Consider the following 15,214-nt stretch of genomic DNA (forward strand, 5'->3'; position numbering starts at 1 on the left):
GTCTAAGATGCCGGGCCTCTCGAACTGACTTAGCCTCATCGTTAATGGGTCCCTCCCCAGAATGGCCTGCCCGACCGCAAAGAACATCATTAGGCTTAAACTCAGTCGAGTCGACGGCGGTCGAGTCCCTGTCACCACCGAGTGTAAACATATTAAATGTTAAGGCTAAATTTAACAATTAAAAAATTAAGTTACACAAACACACAAATTACAGTAGTTATAAAAAACTTAACTGCAAAGACCGTAAAAAAATACAAAAAAGAATTTAAATGCACGATACCGTAGCTGTACGAGTATGTGAAGTCCAAACGTCCACAAAACTTGCTTGGATTCTTCCACTTGAATCTTCAAGCACAGATGGATTGCCTTTAATCTTCTTTCTTGCCAATAAATGTCAAAGTTATTTTTCTTCTGTACCAAACTGAGAAGAAATGTCTTTACTTTTCTTTACTTCTTTAGACTACCAACCAATAAGATCTTCTTTTATTATTTCTTTGCTTCTAAGTGCTTCTTAGCCTACCAACTAACCAACTTCGTCTTTTATTTTTTTTGCTTCTAAGTGCTTCTGTGCCAAACACTAGACAGAGAATCGTCTTTTATTTTTTATGGTCACAACGGTAAACCATAATTTCTTCGTGGGAAAATTGTAACTTAAAGTTCCCGGATCCTTTCGTCTGCATATAATGACCGAAGAAACACACACTTGAACTTCTTTTCAAACAGTGTATTTCTGTAAAAATTAGCCCACGGCTACCAAAAACGAGGGGGTGCAACGCGTACACCACTTAAACTGTCACTACACAACAGATTACTTGGATAAAAGACGGAACCTTTGTCCAGCTAGCAAGCACTAAGCCAACAGTTAAATGTGCGGCCAACTTTCAAGCAATCATTTTACGAATGACCAGAATAGATATCAATATCTCAAATTCACGTAGAAAGTAACTGTGACGCAATAAATGAAAGACAATTATGAAGTCATTCCAACAGGTGTTTAAGCTTATGTAATATTTCCTGTTTAAACAGGCCCAAACAGGTCCAAACAGGTCTTATGAACGATGGTGCAATTTTGGCACATGCTTTAGGAATTTCCATGACGTAATATTCAGTAGACTTTTATATGACGTTTGATTTGTACAGAGATTGGCCGTAACAAAACTGTTTTCGTGCGAGTTGTTGTTTTCGCACTTATTTGTGTTGGTGTTACGGACAATTTTCATCAATTCAAACGTCATATAAAAACCGTTATGATCTGCTTAACCTAGCTGGCATCTTGCGTCATAGAAGTTGCTGGAAAGTGTCCAACTATTGCACCATCGTTCGTAAAACCTGATGAAACATTGCATCATCGCCTTTGAACACCTGTTTGAATTGCGTGACAATGTCTTTCTTTATTGCGTCACAGTTAGGCTACTGTTTACGTGAGTTTGAGATATCGCAAATTATTCTAGTCATTCGTAAAATGGTTGCTTGAAAGTTGGAGGCATATTTAACTGTTTGCTTAGTGCTTGCCAGCTGGATAAAATTTCCGTGTTTTATCTAAGTAGTTTGTTCTGTAGTGACAAGTTTTGAGTGGTGTATCGCGTTGCACCCCATTTTCGATAGCCGCGGGCTAATTTTACAGAAATACACTTTTTGAATAGACGTTTCAAAGGAGTGTTTCTTTTTGGGTCATTACATACAGACGAACAGATCCGTGAATCTTATGTTACAATTTTCCCACGAAGAGATTATGGTTTACCGCTGTGATCATAAATAATAAAAGACGGAATTGTTGGTTGGTAGGCTACAGAAGCAAAGAAATAATAAAAGACGTTACTCTGTCTAGTATTTGGTACTGAAGCAAAATAATAAAAGAAGGTCTTGTTGGTTCGTAGTTTACAGAAGCAAAAGAAAATTAAAGACTTTTCTTCTCAGTTGGTAGGCCTACTGAAGAACTTCAAGCTAAAAATTAAAGGCGTTTCTTTGTTGGTTCTGAAGAAAAAACAACATTGACATTCATTGGCAAGAAAAAAGATTAAAGACAATCGATCTGTGCTTGAGGATTCAAGTCGACGAATCCAAGCAAGTTTTGTGCAACTTTAGGACTTCATATATATACCCCTACAACTACGGTATTGTGCATTTAAATTCTTTTTGTATTTTTACGGTCTTTGCAGTCAAGTTTTTTATAACTTAATATTTTGTGTGTTTGTGTAACTTAATTTTTGATTGTTAAATTTAGCCCCAACATTTAATATGTCTACACTCGGTGGCGACAGGGACTCGGCCGCCGTCGACTCGACTGAGTGTAAGCCTGATGATGTTCTTTGCGGTCGGGCAGGCCATTCTGGGCAGGGACCCAGTAACGATGAGGCTAAGTCAGTTCGAGAGGCCCGGCATCTTAGAAGGGATATCTTGACTCAAATTGGGGAACTTTCTGTAGCCCTAGGTTCTTTGAGTAATAAGCAGGAACTGTTAATTTTTAGATCTAAGTTCTCTACTGTGGAAGAGGATTTACGGCATTTCCATGCTCTTTTGACTAAAATTTTTAACTCTGCAATCTTGGCAGAACTTCGTGATAGGGTAGATCCCGAATTTAACTCGTTAAAAAATAACTTCGAACAAAAAGTAAGAGAGTTCTCAGATATGTTGGACGCTGACATACATCCTGAGGATAGCGCTTCAAATGTAAGCACTAGGATGTCTGATAGCTCGTCACGGATAGTTGCACAAATTAACTTACAGCTAAGACGAGAGGAGCTCCAGATACAAGCCGAGGCCGAAGCGAGAGCTGCTGAGGCCGCCGCGAGAGCTGAAGCCATTCGAGCTGAGGCTGCCGCGAGAGCTGAGGCCGAAGCGAGAGCTGCTGAGGCCGCCGCGAGAGCTGAAGCCATTCGAGCTAAGGCTGCCGCGAGAGCTGAGGCCGATGCGAGAGCTGCTGAGGCCGACGCGAGAGCTGAGGCCATACGAACTGAGGCTGCCGTGAGAGCTGAGGCCGAGGCGAGAGCTGCTGAGGCCGCCGCGAGAGCTGCTGAGTTTGCACTCAAAGACGCCCAGTTGAAGGCTAAACAACGTAAGGGGGTAGCTTTAGCTGAATATCGATCAGAGGTGGGCTCCCGGCGTAGCTCTAAGAAGAGATCTTCTAGGCATTTCAGAAGTGAACGTCAATCGCAGTTTAATTTACATAACCTTTTCCAGGCGCCTGTTCAGTCCGTGAGTGGACCAGGGCAATTCACACGTTTTCCAGCTGTTTCAGGAGGTCTCGGGGCCGCGGCTTAGGGTCTTCCGAAGGCTGTAGAGCAAAGGCCGGTAAATTATAACCTAACTCCTCCCCCAGAGCGTACAGGTCACGGGGCCGCCATTAGCAGTAATGCTTTGCCCCCTTCACAGTTTTCTGCGCCGCTAGTTTTTGATCTCCCAGCTACACGTAATTTGGGTGGTTGTGAGAGGCGTATCGCGTCTCCTGATTTTAACGTGTGTGAGGATCGTGATCGGGCTGTGCATGTGACTGACCCCCCTCAGCCCCTTAAGGGATATAGCTTGTCTTCTCCCGCTAAATCGAGTTCTCAACAGCAGGATTGCTTTTTTGAATACCAAAATAGTAGGACGTTTTTCGATAAGGCGGCCTCGATTGGTTACGATGGTAATAATATGCCTTTTGTCTTCTTTAAAAATCTCTTTAAAAATCGTGTTATGGCCTTGATGGCAGCTTCGCTCTTTAAAGGAACTCGTTTGACTTTGTTACAAGCAGCTTGTGTTAGAACAGCTGCGCAAACGATTGCTAATTTGGTTTCTGACACTCCTGGCTTGTCAGAGGAAGACAGGATAGAAATGTCGTTAGCTCGCTTGTCCCAGCGTTTTGGAGTTCGTGGAGGTCTTTTCGCCAAACCGGAAATTAGAAAGTATCGCTATGGTAGCAAATTGACTTCGATCTTTTCCAGTGATTTGAAAGAGTTTAAAGATGAATTGTCACAGTGTCTGCTTTACGCGCAAGCTTATGGTCAGCGTGATAAATTAGAAGGACGTTTTGTTTTGGATTTGGCTAAGCGACTCCCGTTTGACGCTAAGCAGCGTTATCTTGACTTTTTGGGTGATCAGTATGGTGGCACTGATGAGCATACATTTCAGAGTTTGTTTGAATTTGTAGTACGGGAGGAAACGCGCAAGTCGACTAATTTTAGCATTATGCTAATGGGCGATTCTGGTGAGTCGCAGCATTTTAAAAAGTTTGGCAAAGGAAAATTGCCTTCATGTCCGGTTAGGCAGACGTCGGTAAAACCCCATGATGATGTGATGTCAGGAAGTTCGCAGTACTCGACTGCTGTTGGCGCACCGCGCGGTGGTGTGGCCAAACATAGAGACCTACCGGCATGCATTTGTTGTTCGTCACGTGGTCAAGTTGAATATCATTTTTTGTCTAACTGTAATGAATTTTTGCGCTTGACACCTAAAGATCGGAGAGATGTTATTGTAAAAGCTGGCAAATGCTTGAATTGTTTGCGCCAGCATATGGTTAGGGATTGCGTTCATGCAAACAACTGTCGTAAGTGTGGGCCTAACAACGATAGGAAACACTATTTTCTTCTGCATGATTTTTTTGTGACGTCACGTGATTTTCTGGGTTCGATCGGCAAAGATGATGCTGGTGCCAGAGTTCCTGTGCGTAATGTTAAGATTGGAAATGTTAAAGCAGCTTTTAACCGCATTACTGCTGCTCGTGTTTTGAATCCAATAACTGGCAAATCGAAGTTGGTGTATTGTCAGCATGATCCTGGTTCGCAGTTGACTTTTGTTTCGAGTGATTTGGTGTGCGAACTTGGCGTTAAACCGTATGATAAAGCGTCGTTTAAAATGGATACTCTGGCTGGTCAGAAACCTACTTGTGCTGACCTTGTTAAAGTCAACATTCAGTCGTTAGAGACGAATGAACTGTTTTATGATATAACTTCGGTGGTTAACCCAGCTTGGGCTGACGATGTTAAAACTTTACCGCATAAGCAGGATTTAAGTGGTTTCCGTCATTTTCATGACGTGAATATGTTTCATTTGAATGATTGTAGTACTGTAGATGTACTGATTGGCAACGACAACGCTTATTTGATGTGGGCTAAAGAAGAGCGTGTTGGTGAGAATCGTAGTGAACCACATGCTTTGCTCACTCCTCTCGGTTGGTTGGCTTGTGGTGGTAAGTCACCCTTAGACGAAAGCGCTGCTAACGTGTGCAGAGTGCAGACGTCTTCAGAGTCGGATGTCATCTCTGGCTTTCAGCAAAAAATTGAGTCTCGTGATATGGAAATAGCAGACGTGAATAAAGTCATTCAGGATTTGACCTTGCAAAATGAATTGTGAATTGTGTGAAACCTGTGAATTGTCTCGCAATGACATTTTGGCTAGAGAACTTGTTGAACCGAATATTGAGTTGAAAGATGGTCGATTTGAGATACCTGTACCGTTGAAGGAAGATATTGATTTACCTAACAATTTTGTGTTGGCGTCAGATAGATCGAGCTGCTGCTTTAAGGAAGAAGGCTTTAAAACAACCTGAACTTTGTGATTTCCTTACTGACACCATGAAGGATTTTAAATCTAATGGCTATATTGAGCGTGCTGGTAAAGCAGAAAATGTAAAGGGATTTGAATGGTATTTACCATACTTTGTGACGTCACAGTTAAAAAAGCGTATTGTTTACGATGGCAAGTCTGAATTTCGAGGAACTTGTGTTAATGATGTAATGTTTTCGTGTCCTGATTTGTTAAACCCTCTGGTAGATGTCTTGGCTAGATTTCGGCTTGAAAGATTTGGTTTCGTGGCCGATATGACTAAGTACTTTTTTCACATTTTGGACTGTTCGCTACGTAAGCCCAATTTCATTGAACTGCTTACGTACACAGGCAGTGCCGCTCGGATCGTGAACGAACGCCCTTTGGTACCTTTGAGTGACGACCCTAGTGTTGTGTGCGACGCGAACACAACAGGTGCGGTAGTTAATTGCGCTGGTGACGTCACGATTTTCCTAATCCACCCGGCAGGACTGAGCAACTGTTAAAGCACGCCAACTTGAAGAAATCACTCGGTTTCCAATGACTGCTTCGCAGCAATGAAGTTTATACGGTTTTTCTGTCAAGAAATAACACAACATAAGACACTAGTCACAATTCAGCAAGCACAACAGTCGAACTGATAAACGTACCAAATTTGTTGACAAACAGTTCTCAATCCACTGTACGGTACACAAGTTCCACAGGTTGGCCAATGACGCACTGAATAAATAAATTCGCGATGTTACCTTACACAATTATTACGTAGGCTACCGTACCGTACAACCATAACGCTAGGTCAATAATCATTAAAAAACAAAGAAACGTGGCAATTCACTTGGCCTAGTTAAGATCGGTTTACGAGAATTAATTTCCATTAGGCTGACAAATTATTGGTCAATAATTCAGTAGTAAACATGAATCCACAATTCACGACACAAATCAATTGATCATACAATTCAGAATAACAAACATACCGGTAGTATGACCGGATCAGTAATGCCAAATGATGCACTTGTACGCGAAGGATTCTATAGTGATTGACTCTGCAATATTTAAGTTTGAAGTATTAGCCTAACAACAATTTACGCACATCAGAGATACGTTACGTTTGTTTACGGTAGACAGTCAACATTCAGCTACAAAAAACATTATTACATCACAAGTACGCTCACCAGTAAGTTGAACTTTGAGATGGCAAGCTGCAAATATGGAATTCAGCCTACACGCAAATAAGTATTACCATAGCAGTTGTCAAACTTAAGTCCTGTAGAAGTACATAACAAAGAAGCAGCTAACAAAGCATAAACATCAATCAATCAACTTTCAGTCACAAACTACAGTAACTAACAAGTTCGGCTAGCTGGCAAACTAGCAGCAAAAACGAAAACGTCTCGAAAGTTCCATAGACAATCTCGTGGTGAGTGTTGCCATTTGCAAAGAGCGATAACATAACAATGAAGGGGAAACGACGCTAGGTGGCGAATACACAAATTAACGGGAGTAATGCGGTAAAACGAAAGGCAGGCCTATCAAGGACCTGTTGAAAATCTAACACTAGGGATTTTACTGTCACCCCTGCCTCACTTTTGACCCCATACTTAGACCCATACTGTGCTGTTGGGAAACCACATGATCGTGACCAATTAAGAAGGGATTATCGGTTCAATTTGTCACTTTCTCAGCAGTTTTGGAGTAAATGGATCGATTTTTACTTGCCAGGTCTTCAGGGCCGGAAAAAATGGCTAAAAATGACCGAGAATTTGGAGCCTGGTCAACTTGTAGTGGTGGGTTCTCTCCAAGACATTTGTAAACGTGGAAAGTATCAACTTGGGAGGGTGCATGAGGTAGTTCCACAAATTAGGAAAGGGAAGCCTGTGGTTCGTAGAGCTAAAGTTGCCGTCTGCACTCTGCAACTATGATGAGAGTACGGGGAAAGTAAAAGTAGACTACGTGTTGAGGGATATTTCGTGCCTCGCCCCCGTAAAGAACACTTAAGTGTTAGGGTTTGAGCCTGGTTTTGTCTGCGGTGGCCGACACTTGTCTGAGCCCAGAACGGTCGGTTATTATCGCAACCATTGTATATAGCGTCATTTTAGCGTGTAGGCAACCTATGGTACCAATTTCATGTATCGTCGTGTATTATTCTTATTCTTGTTCATTCTTTGCATGCCCTTTGTATTTACGTATTAACTTAAACGTGAGTGATTCAAACAATTTGTGTATCGTGTGTTTTTATTCATTGGCTTCAAAATTGTCCTTAAATTCTTTTTTAGTTATGCCATGTTAGACTGTCATAACTAGGGGCCGCAATGTTACGGACAATTTTCACCAAATCAAACGTCATATAAAAACCGTTATGGTCTGCTTAACCTAGCTGGCATCTTGCGTCATGGAAGTTGCTGAAAAGTGTCCAAATATTGCACCATCGTTCGTAAGACCTGATAAAACATTGCATCATCGCCTTTGAACACCTGTTTGAATTGCGTGACAATGTCTTTCTTTATTGCGTCACAGTTAGGCTACTGTTTACGTGAGTTTGAGATATCGCAAATTATTCTAGTCATTCGTAAAATAGTTGCTTGAAAGTTGGAGGCATATTTAACTGTTTGCTTAGTGCTTGCCAGCTGGATAAAATTTCCGTCTTTTTATCTAAGTAGTTTGTTCTGTAGTGACAAGTTTTGAGTGGTGCATCGCGTTGCACTCCATTTTCGATAGCCGCGGGCTAATTTTACAGAAATACACTTTTTGAATAGACGTTTCAAAGGAGTGTTTCTTTTTGGGTCATTACATACAGACGAACAGATCCGTGAATCTTATGTTACAATTTTCCCACGAAGAGATTATGGTTTACCGCTGTGACCAGTTGGCAAACGGAAAGCTAATTCTATTTTGTCATACATGACTAAAAAGTCGAGATCTATAGAAGATTGCGAGAGTGGACGTAGGGATGAGAGCGCTGATGATTCTAATAGCATGGGGCTCAATTCAATTCAATTCAATTCAATTTATTTTTCTTTGTCGGAAAACAACAGCAATGATAAAGTTACAAATAGTGAACGGGAACAAAACCAACAAAAGGAAAAGGTGGCAAAACTACAAAAGTTTAAAACGTGCATGCGATGCAAATTTAAAGGTTACGTACACGAAAGTAAATTAAGCACGGCCACCAAACCTAACAGTTTAAAGTAGATGAATTAGTTGGAAGAACCAGTTGGCTCCACATACCTAAAGCAACTGGAGGTGTGCCAGTTGGTGAAACCATGCGGGTACGACTGAACCTTACAACCAATATAAAAAAGAAAAATCAACAACACGAGCATTCAAGAATAAACAATGAACATACGGCATATTATTACATATTAAACATATTACATATTATTTACATATTAAACATATTACATATACAAAATACTATGTACAGTACATCGTTTTAAGTAAAATGGAGTGTTCGCAGCAACGACAGTGGTGTGATATTGAATAGGAATTGATAACTGATGGGTACAGGAATTTAGATTAATTAACTTATTATTTGAGCATGATATTACACTGATGATCATGAATGATGAAAAATGTAGTGAAGATGATATGAAAATGGTCTAGATGGCATGCGGGTGACTTCGGTATCGGAGCGGGATGGAGTTTCTTGAAATGAATTTCCAACCAAACTTCTGGAAAGTGATAGGCCTACAGCTTCTCACTAGGCCAACTTCTAATCTGATTGAGAGAACGAATCCTGATGTATCGGCAACCGGTGGGTTGTGGGCCGTGAGTGCCTTTAAATATTTATCAAAGAGATAGGCATTGGCCTACAGTCACTATTGTTGCAAATCACTCGGCCGACATTTCTGAATTAGCCCCCCTCCTAAATTTTTTTCTGGGTGCGCTACTGCACTGAGCTAACGGGGCAGACTTGACAACGCGTCCACCGAAGTCGATATGATCTAATTCAGTGATCCATGGATAATGATAAGGGGAAATACATAATAGTGATAAAGTAAAATAAAGTTCCATACTTTGTATAGTATGGTGTAACTTTACGATTTTTTTTAACACAGCATTATCCTTTTGAGCAATAAAGCTTTTGCACTTCAAAATTTATTTTGATAAATAATGCAAATGTTTGAATTTTATATCAGAAACTCTGGAGTTTAAAACAGTTTATTTTATTGTATTTATTTATTGTTGTGGTTTACTGGTTTCGACTTTCGGGGAGTGTCTTTAAATTGCCCAAACTTCGCAAGATTAGGCATGTGCAATGGTAATAGTAATTACTATTAGGCTATATCAGGTGTAATCTATATATTGTATCGGCCATTTTTCGCCGATAAACTTCGGCCAGCAAAAGCAAACTCAAAACCAGTCATACGTGGCTTTTCTAGAAGAAACACTAGTAGTTGCTCAAACGTGCTTGCATAACACAAACATTTGTTGCGAGAATATGATTTCCCGCCCATTCTAGTGCGCGCATCTAGAAAATGTTAATACTGTATCCCTTACCTTCTATTCAAGCAGGAAAACTTTCAAGTTTTACGTTGCTTCAACGATTGATGACATTGAATCAGTGTAACAAAGGTAATTTTTTCGCTAAAAATTGATGTGAGTACCGGCGTACTTCTACACTAACCAAGCGCAACTTATTTTAAGTCTTACATCACAATGTCTGGCTTTGATCTCTGAGTGATATTGATAAGGCAAGATTCGTTACAAAATTAGATCATACGAGTAGGCTATCACAGCAACATGTAGCAAAATTTGTCAAGTTTTGGTATTACAGTAAGAAAGAATAGGCCCAGGGAAAATTAACATTCGCTCACATGACATGCAAAAATAAACCCAAAGAAAAAAGCCTAGTGAAATTTTGCACAGAAGAAAATAGTAGCGTCATTGTAGAAGTTGCAAAAATAAACCCCCAAAAAAAAGCCTCGTGAAACTTTGCACAGAAGAAAATAGTAGCGTCATTCATAGGCGCCGACTTTTCAAAAAACCTTGGGGGGGCGAGAAAGGTGATGTCATAACCATAGCGCTATTTTACTCAATTAAAATAGTCTTTGATTAAGCTTACTGTCTTGTTTATATTGACACCTAGGTCGCAAACCGAATATATTATAATCGCTGCTTGAAACGATTAGTTTTACGCATGCAGTACGCCTAGTCGTAAAAATTTTGATATTGTTAGGTCATAATTGGAACAGTTGGAAAACAAGCCGTTTCATTCCCTTGTTGTGCGAGTGAATAACAATGATCAAGACAGTGAAGTTATCGAAATAAAACCCAAAAAATCAAGATCTCAAGCAGAGTGGAAACCAGCTATCAGTTTTACCTCGTTTCGCTCGTTTTGCTAATTAGTTACCTTCAAAGCGTTCTGTTTTTTATCGAAAGTCGTTTATCGAATACGGCAGTGCAGGAGTGTATACTGTACAGGCCTCGAAATTCGTTTTTGTTGACGGCGGACAAACGTGTCCGGTCTGAGCAGCTATCTCGGCGGACAAATTAAGTCTTACGGCGGACACACCAGTTTTAACGTCGATCGTCATACTTAATCCCTTTATCTTGATAAGTCTTCGCCATTTGAGAACCATAGCTACGGTTTAGGCTTTTTAAAATTTCAGCGAAGTCACTCTGAAAAGCTTTCATCGGACCAACGACGTGCGCTTGACGCCGTGTAGCTACTAAATATGATGATGATGATAATATGATGATTGTTAAAAATTTAAATTCTATGGACTTTTTGTGTCTGATGCAAACAAATAATAAAAAAATAATCCGCCGCATAACTGATTAACTTCCACCGAACGAGGTCGTGTGGCTTCTTGCGTCACAATGTTCTGGGCACGAGTCGGAAAACTTCTACACTAACGCGTAACGCTACTATTTTCTGATGTGCAAAGTTTCACTAGGCTTTTTTTTTTAGGTTTATTTTTGCGTGTCATGTGAGCGAAAGTGACGAAAAGAATAAACAAAACATTAGAAAAAGCACAATTATTTTTCCCCTCTCCGTGATGCGGTCGCCTCTCCCAAATAGTATCAGTATTCCACAAGACCACGGCAGGCTCGGAGTTATAATCAGCGCAGTCAAGGCCATTCAAACATATGCGTATGATTAGAGCTTCAATAACATCGATCTTCAAAGACGTGCGCCAATCTCCACGAGATCACTGCTTGTCGTTAAGATACGTGATACCGAGATCTATTCCGTGTCTTTTCTCCAGGCCGGCTAGTTGAGGGAAAAGCATAAATGCGAGCTCTTCTTTAGCGATAAAATATGCGATTTCAAACAATCTCTTAATTTGATTTTTTTTTGTCACTCATATTGTCGATGGCCGGAAATTGATGGCTTGGGGTAAACGATGTGTTGTGATCTTTGACAGAGCTAATCTTTACATTCGTTGTTCCTTTAATATATGCGTCTATCACCACTAAAATTCCTAGTAGTAGGTTCATCGCCCTCATTCTCACTTTCAGAAATTTCCCTGGGCCTCTTCTTTCTTACTGTAATACCAAAACTTAAGTTTTGCGGCATCTTGCTGTAGTAGCCTATACTCTTATAATCTAACTTTGTAACCAACCTTGCCTTATCAATATTACTCGGAGATCAAAGCCAGACATTGTGACATAAGACTTGAACTAAGTTGCGCGTGATTAGTGTAGAAGTACCGATACTCCCATCAATTCTTAGCTAAGAATTCACCTCTGTTACGCTGATTCAATGTCATCAATCGTTGAAGCAACGTAAAATTCGAAAGTTTTTCTGCTTGAATGGAAGGTAAGAGATACAGTATTAACTTTGTCTAGATGCGCGCTTGGAATGCGATAATTTCGCATTCCCAGCGCAAATTATATTCTTGCAACAGTTGTTCGTGCTATGCAATGACGATTTGTATCGCCAGTTTCTGCGATATTTCTCGGCGGACAAATATGACCGATCTAGAGGGTACTTCCCGCGGACATCACATGCTGTGACGGCGGACATGTCCGCCGTGAATTTCGAGGCCTGCTGTATATTGCAGGGGTCCCACTCGGCATAAAATCATAAAAAATCATAAAATTTTGCTTGATTTGGAAAAAGTCATAAAATAGCATAAAATTTAGACACAATCATAAAAAATCATAAAATTTAGTTGTGATGGAGAACTGAGCATGTAAAAATCAAAAAAATTGATATAGTGTAATGTGTAAGTTCCAACCATGATAACAGCATAATTATTTGTGTAACGATTGTGACGCCGTCTGTGGAATGCACTGATTTAGGATAACATGTGTTTGCATAATCAAGTCCAGCATTGCCCGTGGAGCTGGAATTAGAAAAGGAGCGTAGCTATTTACTTTTATTGCATGTTTAGTTTTAAACGTCATTAGACAAGTAGACACTGACAAGATTTCAAGACATGCAGTTATTGTAGAAGAATGGTGAAAGGATAATTTGACACCAATGTTTTGGGAAAAAGCGTAGAGGCATTTGCAAGCAATGTGTTACTCGGGTCTGCTACTATTCGGTGAGTCCGATTCGGTGAGTTCCTAACCTCTAACCCCTAACCCCAACCCCCTAACCCTAAAACGGCAATGATAATTAGGCTGCGGTACCCAATAATTTAAAAAAAAATTGAAAAAATCCCCCGTTAAGGGATCGGACTCACCGAATCGGACTCACCGAAACGGGCCATTCCCGTGTTACTCAGGCCTCGAAACTCAAGGCGGACATGTTCTTAAATCTTGAGTGGGACTTGTGACATTACTTCTTGCAGGTTTTGCCTAAGCAAAAAAAATTCAAGTCAAACATTGCATCCACCCAGAGATGCAAAATGATTTCAGAAGCATTAAAGGATCCTTTGATTGAAGCTTATATTTCATTTGTATCAATAGCTTCTGGTAACTTTGAACGGTCTTTAGTCCTATTCCAATATGAAGAGCCACTGATACACATTCTTTACTCAGCAATGTGCTATCTGATCACGGCTATGCTTAGTAAATTTATCAAAAAAAGAACATATCATCCACAGAGTCAGAAAATCTTGTGCTTGATGTTACAAACAAAGAACTTCAGAAATCAGAAGCCGTTGAACTTGATTGATGCTGAAACACGAGCAAAAATTTTAGTCAGTGATATTGCAGTCCTTTCTGAAGCTGACAAAAAGAAATTTAAATCTGACTGTCTAAACTTTTTTGTGGTTGCTACAAGTTACCCTTTACATCATTTGCCATTACATTCATTTGTTCTTAAGCAGGCACAATTTTTGCACCCAGAAAAAAGAAATGATGATGGAGCTACAACTTCTATCGTCAATCTAACTTGGACAGTCTCCAATTGCCTTGAAAAGTGCCATGCAAATGCTGTTGCAATTGATGTATCTGTTTTATTGTTTCAAGAGAAGAGCTTTATGATGAGACAAGACTGCGGTGGTTACGGTATCAATCTGAGGATATTCTAGATGAGTTTTACAAAAAGACTGATCTTGAAAGTATACACCAATTCCCAATCTTCTTAGTGGACTCAAGCACTAATCAAATGTGGTATAACAATAACGGTGCACGGTCGTTTGGTCGACAGACATTTGGTCGACAGGACGTTTGGTCGACAGGACGTTAAGTCGACAGAACGATTTATTTTAGGGTTAGGGTTAGAGTCAGGGTTAGATTAGGGTTAGGCTATGGTTAGTTAACTAACCCTAACCCTAAAATAAATCGTTCTGTCGACCTAACGTCCTGTCGACCAAACGTCCTGTCGACCAAATGTCTGTCGACCAAACGTCCTGTCGACCAAATGACCGGGTACCAACAATAACATCCCTACCAAAAGTGTCTTCCTATAAGAGAATTGACTATTATTGGATAAAAATTGGAGGCTTGTTAGATGATGCTGGGATAAAAAAATATCCGCAACTATTTAGTCTGGCAAAATGTTTTCTAACATTAAGTCACGGTAATGCCAGTCCTGAAAGAGGTTTCTCCATTTTCTCCTCCATAAACATTTGATTGATTCACATAAAAGTTCTCTTAAAGAAATCACAACTGTTGCACTGAGAATGGTGAATGATGAACTAAATCGATATGATGATGAGGTAAACTTTCCCATTAACAAAACACTAGTTTCAGAAGTGAAGGGTGCTCGTGCAAAGTATATGACTGACCTTGAGCAGGAAAGAGCTCTGGAAGAAAAATTGAGAAAAGAGAAAGAAAGTGCTCAGGCTACTGTTGAAGCCAACATTATGGCAGAAAAACAAAGGGGAATCGAAAAAATTGAAGATGAAATTAAAAAAACTGAAGCATTAAAGCTGCTGATGAAATTATTGGAAATGGGCATGCAAAGCTTCAGGAGGCATTGTCAAACAAAGCGTTGGATCGGAAAGTTCTTCAAGCAGCTAAAGCAAGAATTGACATCAGCTAAAGCAAGAATCGAAAATCATAAAAAAGCATAAAATTTTGATGAAAAATCATAAAAAAATCATAAAATAACCAAAACAAATCATAAAAAATCATAAAATTTTTGACTTTTTTGGCATAAAATCATAAAAAAAATAAGAAAATCTTGAGTGGGACCCCTGATATTGATGAGTATATGAGATTTTGTAGGCCTATATATTTTCACAATATATACATCAATACACTGTTTATTGAAGCAAAACACGGATGACAGTTTTGAAAAATGCATTTCTTCTTTAACAGTTCTGCTGCTGGAAACGAGTTAGCTCGTGCA

The sequence above is a fragment of the Aplidium turbinatum genome, chromosome 6 (assembly GCF_918807975.1).
Source record: "Aplidium turbinatum chromosome 6, kaAplTurb1.1, whole genome shotgun sequence".
NCBI lineage: Eukaryota > Metazoa > Chordata > Ascidiacea > Aplousobranchia > Polyclinidae > Aplidium > Aplidium turbinatum.